The sequence below is a fragment of the Epargyreus clarus genome, unplaced genomic scaffold, assembly GCF_041222505.1.
Source record: "Epargyreus clarus isolate Ecla_fem2 unplaced genomic scaffold, WU_Ecla_fem_2.2 ptg000021l, whole genome shotgun sequence".
Lineage (NCBI taxonomy): Eukaryota > Metazoa > Arthropoda > Insecta > Lepidoptera > Hesperiidae > Epargyreus > Epargyreus clarus.
The window spans coordinates 486,914-498,588 of record NW_027332228.1 but is presented as its reverse complement, the minus strand read 5'-3'; the positions used below and the strand labels follow the sequence as shown (position 1 = coordinate 498,588).

The following is an 11,675-nucleotide window of genomic DNA, read 5'->3' as shown; positions in this document are numbered from 1 at the left end:
CTTAGAAGGAATAGCTGATAGTAATAGTAAATATATTAATGATATAAATATACATATCTTATTCACTTAGGTATTGTATAGGCAGATTTTATAATAAGGTGTCTATTAAAATCTATTCAGACTTGGTTTTCCTGCACAACAGACGTTAACTGATAGTACGAGTAATAATCAACCTATCTAATATTATGCCGCCCAAATATCGACGTTGTCAATTTTTTCATACTAAAATTTCATATTTCAATCTTCGGTAGGCATAATTTATATATATTTAGTATTAATATTAATACGGACGTAAGTCATACAATCTTCTTTTTAATACACTACAGTAGCTTCTGTACGATATTTTCGCACCGCTCGTCATAAGCAGAGTGGCGCAGTGGAAGCGTGCTGGGCCCATAACCCAGAGGTCCGTGGATCGAAACCACGCTCTGCTATTATTAGGTTTTTTCTTCCCATTTTGGTAAGAAAAATTGTAAAGTAAAATATTATTAACATTTTTTGATTTTTTTTTGTGTGTTTTTTTTTATTTTAAAATATTTTTAGCATAAAATTTTTGTGATTATTTAATAAAAATAAACAAGATAAATAGTATGAAAATATATTCATAAATTTTTCCTCTTATCCAATACATGGTTAAAAATAATTACGAAAGAAGCCGTCGTATCGGGTATCGTTCTATTTGAGTCATCGCTTGGCAGCCGACAGTGCTGCGACTCCTGCCAAATAGGACGTAACGGCGCATTGAAATATAAACATCAATTCTAAGTTATTGAACCTGCAGGTAATGATGGTGTCATTATTATTTGTATTGTATTTAATTGGCTGAGTATAGAAAAAAATATCACTTCTTACACTTACGTACTTAAATGGGTTATGCCTTATTTAATAGGTTACTAATTTATAAATCAACTACTTAATTCGTAAATAATGTTGCTGTCGTTGTATTCAATTTTTGAATTAAATTATAAGTTTTCCTTCTTTTCATATAAGTAGGTAATAATAATTACATGACAGTTTTATTGGCATTAACCTTTAAATGACATAAAATATCCGCATTATGAAAATACTTATATAAAAAAATTCGTTGTACGTAGGTACGTACTTTTCTGCTGTTTTAATAAACAAGGAAGGTATATTCTTTCAATTGAGGCTTTTTCTTTAGATTGTGATTTGTCATTACTTTTAAGATTTTAATCCTTATAAGCGACACTATCCGATAGTGGAATGATATGTATGTATTTTTTTTTCAAAATTAACCTCTTTGATTCCCGGCTAAGGAAAAACCTATTTTAAATAACTAACTAATGGTGCAGTTTTAATTTTTATCAAAATCTATCGTAACTTCTTTCGGAATTTTTCGGTAATCTTTATAGATTCAGATTTGGTCCTGAAGGTCCATTTGAAAAATTTACCCTGTATACATTTCAAAATCTTTGTACCAACTTAACTCAATTACTAACTAGTGGATACTTATCCGTATGGCTATATTATCTTTTATGTATATACGCGTACAAGTACATACATTCGACAGTATAGTACAAGCTGCAACAACGTACTCTAGCTTCCCCGAAACCTACCCAACTGTGTAATGTACCCGACGTGGCAGCCAGAGTTTTGTTTAAAAACAACCGGGCAGCACAAACACCGCCCGTTTGTTTTATCATGGGATATTGATAATTTACAGCACGTGGCGCTCGCCCGATGTTTTTTTAAACGTCCACGGTCTGCGCGCGGCTTTATTTTAACAAGGTAGCCATTGAGGTTATGACCACAGACTATCTAAGCGTATTGTTTTTGCGCGTATTTTTTTTTGTTTTGTAGTATGTTGGTGGAACTAGCCGTATCATTAATCATTGCTAATAAGATGTATGTACACATTGTCAATGAAAAAGTTGGAACGGTTTGGAAATATTTTTTAGAGTTACTTACGTTTGAAACACGGCCGTTCCTACATACAGACAGCAGAACGCACCACGCACCCTTGCAACGCGATTAAACCACCCCAACCCGTGCATTATTATGTAAATTCCAATTTTAAACCACTTGTTATCTAGTTAGCGTCGAAAAATACCTAGCCGACCCCGCTAGCCGCCGGCGACCAACTCCACCGTGAATAATCGATAGAAATTGACAAACGAAGCATTCGCCTGTCAAATTCTAGTTTTCAGAGTAACAAAAGAGATGACAATCCTGCCTGACCTTGATAGAACTTTATTCGACCTTATTCGCTTGGTTTAGGGTCTGTAAATTTTTTGGGGGGGTTGTAAGTTAAATTGGTGGTGCTATGGTGTGCCGTAGATGCGTAATGGGGGCTTGTTATGGTAATCGGTGCCCTGAGGCTCCGGGGGTGAGTTAAGACGTGTTCGATGATGGAGTGGCGATTGGATGTGTTAATAGCCAGCCATTGTTGCAAGTGCCAGCATTAGTTCGCAAGGGAACCTCGCCAATTGCATTCAGTGATTTTACAAGTGTAGTTTTCAATTTTGTAAGTATGTACTTACAATAAAACTAAATAATATAATTAAATCATAAAATATTTTTGTAATTTCATACATTTTTTATTTATGCTTCCGTATTTAGGGAAGGACGTCACCGTTGCTTTTAGTTGTTAATTAATAGTCATTAAACTTAGTACGTGAGTAGATATGCAGTTTGATAACAATCGATACTATGAGTCAATAATCCATACCATTAATCCGAATAGTACAACGTGGTGGAATGTACTCCAGACATCCCTAAGGTTTGCACCTATTTTTTATATTTTGGACGTATCAATCGAGCAAGTAACCTAATGATAAGTGGCATCTGTCGCCCATGGAGATTCATAAGCAATCCCAGATAGGATTAGGATGTGACTCTACCATGAGAACGACCACAGATGCAATGTTATTCCTGCGTTACTACAACCAGAGCACAGCGATGCCTTACTATAAACCAAAAAAAGGTGTTTGGGAACGCCTCAAATAAAACTATTAAAATTTCATTTACAAAACAACAAGAAAAACGAATTTTAAATGATTTTTATGACTTTAAAAAGTGTAATAAATTTAATATTTTTTATTTTTAATTGTCGTTAAAATATTTTCCGTTAAAAGCTGTTTCTGTTTTCGAAACACGTTTCATAATACTAAAAACTGAAAGCTTTTAAATGGATGTTTTCCAATTTTACCTTCAGTTGAATGCAATAGATTTACACTTAAGGATAAAAATATATTTATTTTTTTATGAAAGAAGCAAATCATCAAAGAGTTTTTGTGATGTTAAAATATCAAAACCAACTTTAAATGTGAATCAAATATAATTTTTAATAGATACTTGTAGTTGTGTTTAACGTGCACACAGTCCAACTGATGGTAAGTGGTCACTGCTACCCGTAGACATATGTAATCGACTCCAAAAAGAAGTCCTACTTGAGGTCGGCCCTATGGCATATGTATACGTTGCTACTCCTGAAGTTTAAAGTTTATCTTCTTTCCTAATCGATCAATGGTCTTCTCATGAGCTTGTGTCTTTCTCCAGAATGTTCAGAACCTAATTAAATACGTGAAAATTATAACTCTCAATCACCTGGATTTAGTAACCATAATCTTCATCGTTAATGCTAGAGATAATTTCCAACACTCGTTTAAAAAATCAAGACATACGATTTGAACTTGGGCTGTCTGAAGAGAAACCCTTTCATAGACTTCATATACCCTAAATGAAGTGTATTGAAATTTAGCAAACCGCAATATTTATGTAGTACAGCACCCCGCAAGGGTAGAAAGGGTGGCGCGCCTAATGACTGAGAATTATCCTCGCGCCGAGAGCTTCATTAACTGACAGTTCGCGGTTCCCAGATTATTGATATAAATGTTGCCATTCATGTTTTATGTGTGGGTGTTTGGTGGAATTGATAAAGATTTTATTCTTAGAGATAAACCTACTCATTCTCATTGAATGATTTTTATTATTTTTATTTTTGTTATATTGTTGAATCAATAAAACCAAAACTCAGTAGGAATACTGCAAATAAAGTCAAATTCCTATAAGTAAATGAAACATTGCTTTTGGCTGTCGACTATTGTAGATTCCACCTTTTGATTTCAATATAATGTCATCTTTGATAACTCAAATTAATATACGTAAGTACAAGTTAATCGTTACAAATCGTATCAACCTTTACTACTGGCCGAGGAGTGCATAAGAAAGTATAAGAATAAGTAGCAATTTCGCTCTAACCGCAAAACCGCAAATCTATTTTTTTCTGCCTCATAACAACAGTGTTGAGCGCTGCTGTGTTCTGGTTTGAAGGGTGTGGTAAGGGAGACGTTCTTTTCCGAGACGTTCCAGCTTAGTCCACAGGGGTAGCGGCGCACCTGTGGCCGACTCCAGCTAGGAATACCTAATCGTACCTGGGGTTGATTACAGATGTTCATGGGCGGCAGTAGCCACTTACCATCAGGTGGACAGCATACTCGTCTGCTACTTCCATATTAACATTAAGATCTTCAGTCCTTCAAAAACTCCTGGACCCTCAACTCAACCTTGGCACAAATGTTATTTAATTATAGCCCACTAACATTTTAAAGCACTAACATTTTAAAGCAACGCCTGAATTATCTTGTCGTTATGGCCCGCTCGATACACAAAGGAACCAATTTAAAACTTTATTATTTTCTATGATATCTTAATCTTGACTGATTTGCTGATAAAACTTGTGACGTTTTGATACGTGTGTTACCGACTTGCCGTATAGCGAACGAGAAGCGAGTTACGAATTTGTTACTAAGTACCTATAAAAAACATTTATTTTATGATAGCCGTAGATATGATATGATGTTAAATGATCACTGTCGGTCTTAAGTGACATATCATGATTCACAGCTAGTTTACAAATGTTATACTGGGGTCTAATGAGTGGTTCTAGGCTGCCTTACCACACCCTTAAAATAAAATTAGTATAATCGTCTAAGACTGAAGTTACTTAAGGTGCGTGATTTAAATTTATCAGTATTTATCAATAGATTTATCAGTTAGGATTTAATCGTAACATTAAATATTCATTTAGACTCTACATTTCTATTTTATCAAATACGTCGCCACTCGTAATACTAAACATTAAGGTATTTGATTATATAACTGAATTTCGACTCAGAATCTAATTCGGAACTACAGCATAGATCGTATAACTCCTGTAGATAACATCTCTCGCTTAGATCGCCTTTCGACATTCGCTTGCGGTTGCACAAGGCCGAATATTATTTAGGCCTGCTCAGATACGCACAGATAAAGAGTATAAAATAGAATGTACAGTAACTATGAAAATTAGACAACGTGACTGTAACATAACAATATCGCAGTACAACCGTACTGCGACTGTACTGTATTGTTAACTAACAATACTAGTAATTTGTCTTGTAATTGTTATACTGAAAATAATCAAATGATAAATTTATCAAGAGTTACTTATCTATTTTTATTGAATTATAAATTCGGACTCGATGTTGGTCATATATGTTTTATAAGTACTATAAAAGTATATGTAAAAGCTTTAGCGGAATAAAATATGAATTTCGCAACTTGGACTAGGACATATGCACAATAATGTTGGAAACATTTAAAGTTGATGTGAACTCCTTTCTGTCTCTTTTCTAGACACGAATCTCCAATATAAATGAGGAGTGTTTTTGCCATAATTCACGGTGGCCAATTTGTATAGTGACTACCATCATGGCATAGTAGCCACGTCCAATATGTGTGTACTATATCCTCTGAAAGTATTTCATTGATGAAACTCATAAGCTCATTTCAATGAAGCCCAATACTAATACAATACTAATAGTGACAAAACTCAGATAATAATAACAGTTGTCACATGTACAGCGCATAGTGTAGTGTACGGTAAGTGGGACGGCGTAGCGCGGCGTCACGTCGCACTCGCAACATTCCTCCGCTGGCATTTGATGAGGTCACTCCTCGAAATTAATACCTCAAGCCAGGACAACTACACCTCGCTCCGGTGACGTCACACTAGTGCAATGTGTGAAATTGCCTATGGACTGTTTGTTGTTAGGAATTTTCAGATGCTTTTCACACGAAAAGTTTAAACTAAAAAGTTCTACCGTTATAGTTATCAGTACTGTTTACACTCGCAATCACATGCAAATTAACCATCATTATTTATATCTAGAAATGAATTACCATTACAATAATAAATAAAGATTTTTAAACATTGCTATAATATATAATTATAAATAATTATAATTAAATGTATGAAGCATTGTAAACACACACACATACAAAACATGAAATCAACTACATTTGACGTTTGTTTACTTACGCATTCGCCGTCTCTTTCCCGCGCTGTCACTTTGACATATCGCTCTGACGTAACAGTTTACATCGTAGCGTAGATACTGGTTACACTGGGAACGTTTAAAACTACATATTTTGGTGTGATTCGTAAGTTTTTTCGTATTTTCCGCATCGTAGAGAAGCGGTTTCACTGAAAGACGTGGCAACACTGGCTGAGTCGCGTCTCGCCGGCGAAATTTTCAATTCAAACAGGGTCTTTATAAGGGTAGTGGAGCTGTACAAAATTTACATATCGACGTAATAAAGCAAGCGGGCGCTGATTTGAATTCGCCCGGCGTCTGCTGACTCTTGTTAAGTAAGGTTTCATAATAATTGTGCCGTGTTGGTGCTAATTAGAAAATAGTGCTGAATTATAGTTTGTAGGTAACAGGAAAAACATTAAAATATTATAATGCAGTTGGTTTTAGTTTTCGTCATAGCATTAAAAGGGTTAATGCCTCACTATCAATATATCTAATGTATGTAATATATATTGGTGTTAACTATCATGCATATTATATCTCAGCTAGATTTCTGTGAATGTGCGAGTTTACCTATGTTTAAATATAACATACGTACGAGTACGATCTATTTTAATAAATATAGGTAGTGGTCGTCAAAAAAGTTTACTACTGTTTATTGTTACTTTTTATTTTGACCGAGCAATGGGTATAAAAATGTCTGTACAGATTCACAAGAAAATAAAGTTTTGTATCGGCAGATTTTATAACCCGTAAGAAAAATTAATGTGTCAACTTTTTCTATTAATTACGCCATTTATTTTAATTGACGTCATAAATTTGCTATTAATTGTACACTAGCTTTTAATATATGGTTAATGTGAATCTAGATTCCTTCTTACCTATAAATCTTGCAATATTGCGGATAAATGCAATTAGCGTGTAATTATACTGGACGATAACTTTATGTATGACTCTTCAACGTTGTGGCTATTAATAGATGGTGGTTCTATGATGATTTTATTAATAATTTTACCTCTAAAATGCGTGAAGGTTTATTTACATGTACAAACATTTTGCGTTTTAGACGCGTGCTGTGCCAGACACTAGAGTTAAATTTACCTATTTCTATACTTAGAATGAAATAAAAGTAAATACCAATCGTGATGCTGGGAAGGAAATTTACGTAGATGCTACTAAAATATTGTATTTCTTGTAATTTACTGATTACTTAATTGAAGATGTACTTTTCATCATAAATTTGACACTGGTTACTGCTTCTCTACCCGGTTGTATCTTACCTAAATCGCCAATGAATCTTGTATAATGTCGTTTATAGGTTAATTTTGCGAACATTTCCAACTGTTAATACCGAGTTGCAGCCTATACGGAAACTCATACTTGCTGCAATATTAGTTGGCTGGTGATATTGTAAGTACAGTTTTATGGAGCCACACTGCGATCAAAATCTAGTAGTTAAATTATAAGCTAGACTAGTAGATAATATACGATACATTACAGCAAGAAAGTATTCCTGAAAAATCATGATTTCTGATACTCTTTACTAGGTATAAAATGTATGCTTAAACTATCATATTGATCATTAATTTGTTACTATATTACGATTGGAGAAGAGCACGTTGTCGTCTCAAAATGAGATAAGTTATGACATAGTTTGCAACGACGGTTAATTTAGAAGCTGGTGAACTTCATACACCTTTCAGAATATTATGGACATTTATCAAAGATATATTTTCTTTGCAAAAGGAAGTGATTTCCAAATTCTAGTGATCACTTAACTGTCACTCGTAATGTGTACTTCCGACCAATGTTGCCGAAACATGCCACTGGACTACACATCCCACCCTATCCATCAAATCTGTAAAAAAATGTCTTGAACACGCATGACCATACGCCACATGAATGGAATTCAAAAATTCAAATTGAGATACAGATTACGGAAGACAAGCGAGCCTGATGGAGCTGCCGGCCGGTATTGATTTTTGTGCCCCCAACTTTGTTGACAAAGGCAGGTTCTTAGCAAAATGAGATGCACCCCTAAGAATATTATGGGCAGACATCGCTCCACTATCGGTATATATCGCGCGTAGCTATGCCGCTCATATCGCCGCCTTATTGATCTTTTAGCCGGCCTGGTTTCTCATTTGCTCGGTTTATTGAATGCTTTTAGTTAGCCGTTGTTGTATTTGCTTTGCGAATGTAATTTTTATTGTTATGCTTACCTAATTATATTTTTGAAATACTAATGCACCGGTTTGCAAATTCTCTACCCAACCATAAATCAAAATAATGAATTTTGTTCACTTATTGTTAAGAGATTGATTGTCTTTGTGTGTTTATAACACAGATAAGTCTAGTAGAAAGTTGTGTGTTAAATTTCACTTAGAATATGATTTATTTATGCATAAATCTACTATTTAACCACAGCGTATAAAATTGATAAGGAAATAATGTTTTCAAACTTTGACTCATTAGGAAAACTAGAGTTAAATAGTTTGCTTGTCAGTTGCCGCAGGTTGGAAAGGTATCGAACCCTTAAATTTGTTGACATTGACGATAGCTAAAATGCTCAGAATAATTTAAAGTCGAATGAAAGATAATGAATATTATATATTAATACTCGAACCTGTTAATTCGGGATTGCATCCAAAGAGTCATATAAATACCACGCAAGAACAGATCACCGGTCAGTTTAGATGTGAAGACGTGACATAGAATAGTTTGAAAGGAATCTTTCGTAACTTTCGTAACTGCATTCACAACTTTATAATACAAAATGTGAAATGTTATATTATGTTGTATTATATGAATTACTCATATTATATTAATAAAGCTATTACCGCACTTGACTATTAGTTCATTGAAATGATACACGTGGGTTACAAAAGTCAGAGGATGCAATTTAATTTTTTGGATGAAATGAAATATATTTATATGTGCCTACACAAAAGGCCTACTTATTAATCGTATATTATAATATTTACTTAAACTACTACCAGATCGGAATGTTAAAGGGTGGTGTTAAAGTTTAAAGCCAAATCGTAGTTTGTGGAGTCGCAACTCTTGCCGTTCGGCCGTCACCTAAGTACTACCTACCTAGCATTGTACCCACACTCAAATTTCCACATGACCTTCACAAAAAAAAGTATACTAAAATCACAAGCGATAGTCGATAGAGGTCACTAGTGCGGCTTAGTGACGTGACACCGGCGACATCGACACGGCTTTGTGCGCGCTGCGTCGATAAAAAGATTACTCGTTTGCGTACGATTCGCGCGTGACGCGGCATATTAATGGCTCTCCCCTTTCACACCACTAATAGATTTTAATCGGCCGCGACCAGACAGACCTTTGTTTGTGATTGACGTATTTGGCTGTTTTGTATGTTGGTACTTATTACAAATTATTTCTTTTATTTTTTTCGATAAATACGAGTAGTACAAAAATGTTGTTAAAGTTTGATAGTGGGAACATATGTAATCGTAAATATGTGTACAATATATTCATTGTGTACATACGATAGTTTTCATCACATAATTTCGCATGATTTACTGAATTACCGATTTACTGTGAATGCAAGAGCCGTTGAGTAGTGGTCGTCAGTTATATTCAATTATAATAAATATTTGAGAACTATAGATAGGAACTAATTAAAAGACACAAATGAAAGTCTTGTTTGCAAAAGTGTAAAACATAATTATAATAATACTGAGCTTTATAAATTTTAAACCGCACAACTATTTCGATAGGTGCCATAACTATGCAGAAGGGGTTCAAGAAACTCTAAAATAATATTAGATACGTTATAACGACAGATCAAACAATATCATTACGCCGCCTAAAACACGAGAGCAGTTCGCAGGCACGCGTTCCCAGATAAAGCAGTTCTTCAAACAGCTTAGCCGGAGTGGCTCCGATTTGAATATTTTTATCGAGTTTATTTCAAATATTAATGGCGTTTTCAGCATTAAGAGCATTTGGACACCCTTGTTTTTGTACGAATTTGCATGTCGGGGGTAGTACGGATCAAAGAGATGCATTATGGCAATGTATTCGCTAACACGTAAATAAATAAAGATAAACATTGCAGCGGAGTTCGCTGGGAATTATCGATGCGTTAAAAACATTTGCGTTACGGCCCTGTGTCGTTATTTTAACGTTTTGTGGACGTCACTATTGTATTGCGGTTTTGTGGGAAAATATGTGTAAATTAGTACCATTTATACAACCATTTATACCTACGTACAAATAACATTTACTATAACAGGTCTTATCTTTTAATGTTGTACACGGAGATATATGTTCTAGATAGAGATAACGAATGCATTTGCACATGCACTCATGCCATTATTTCTAGCTTTATAACGAAGTCAGCTGCTCTGTTCGCGTTAGTAGGATGTGGTAGGTAGATAGGATGTGGAAAGCATAAATACTAATGACACGTATCAAATTAATCCTCACAAGAAACAACGCACCTGTGATTGAATTTAAATAGACTTTTTTCAGATTTCCTGACAATAGGTATCGTATTGTTGGAAATTTATTAGCCACGTCAGTAACATTATTATGGACCGCAGTGGTCGTTTAATTTTCTTTAGGCAGCATGGTCGTTCGCCGTTTTCATATATTATAATCACCCTCAAAGACTCCAGTACTTCCTGTTGAAAATTCATCACAAATTACATCCTTACTAATATTATAAATCCGAAAGTAACTCTGTCTGTCTGTCTGTCTGTCTGGTTGTCTTTTCTTCACGCCTAAACCACTGAACCGATTTTAATGAAATTTTGTAGAAAGACAGTCTAAAACCCGAGAAAGGACATAGGATAGTTTTTATCCCGGAAATCCTACGGGAACTAGGGATGGCGATCTAAGCTCGATTAATCAGAGAATCGATCTTTTGGACCAAAAAGTCGATTATTTTAATCGATATTAGTAAGGATTGAATCGTAAACTATGCATTTAATCAAGTGATGATCTTTAGCAAAGTTGAAGGTACGAATTTTCAGTTTTATGTATGTTAGTATATTATTTTATTTTAAACGCGGGCGAAGCCGCGGGCAAAAACTAGTAGATTATATGAAAGTACATATTGAGTTCTAAATGAACACAAGTTCATATCCTATTACTAATTAACGTGAAAACCTACATAGAGTCGCGCTTACAAATACGTGTATAATTAGAGCCGGGTATAATAATACAAGTTGCCGGGATATCCGCAGATCCGACGCCCAACTTGTCGCCTTTACAGAACCTACCGGGTTTAGGTACGTAGTGCAGGTACGCGAACGTCTTTATCCCCTACGACACGACGTGGACTAAAAATATATTAGGAAATAATAAGGTGATACATTAGTG

The 11,675-nt window shown here is 34.8% G+C and overlaps 1 non-coding gene across 1 annotated transcript; it reads left to right on the top strand.

Moving 5' to 3' along the window:
* The first annotated feature begins 362 nt into the window (after positions 1-362).
* TRNAM-CAU (transfer RNA methionine (anticodon CAU)) lies at positions 363-434 on the top strand. The gene has a single exon. It is a non-coding gene; the product is annotated as a tRNA-Met (tRNA).
* The last annotated feature ends 11,241 nt before the right edge of the window (positions 435-11,675 follow it).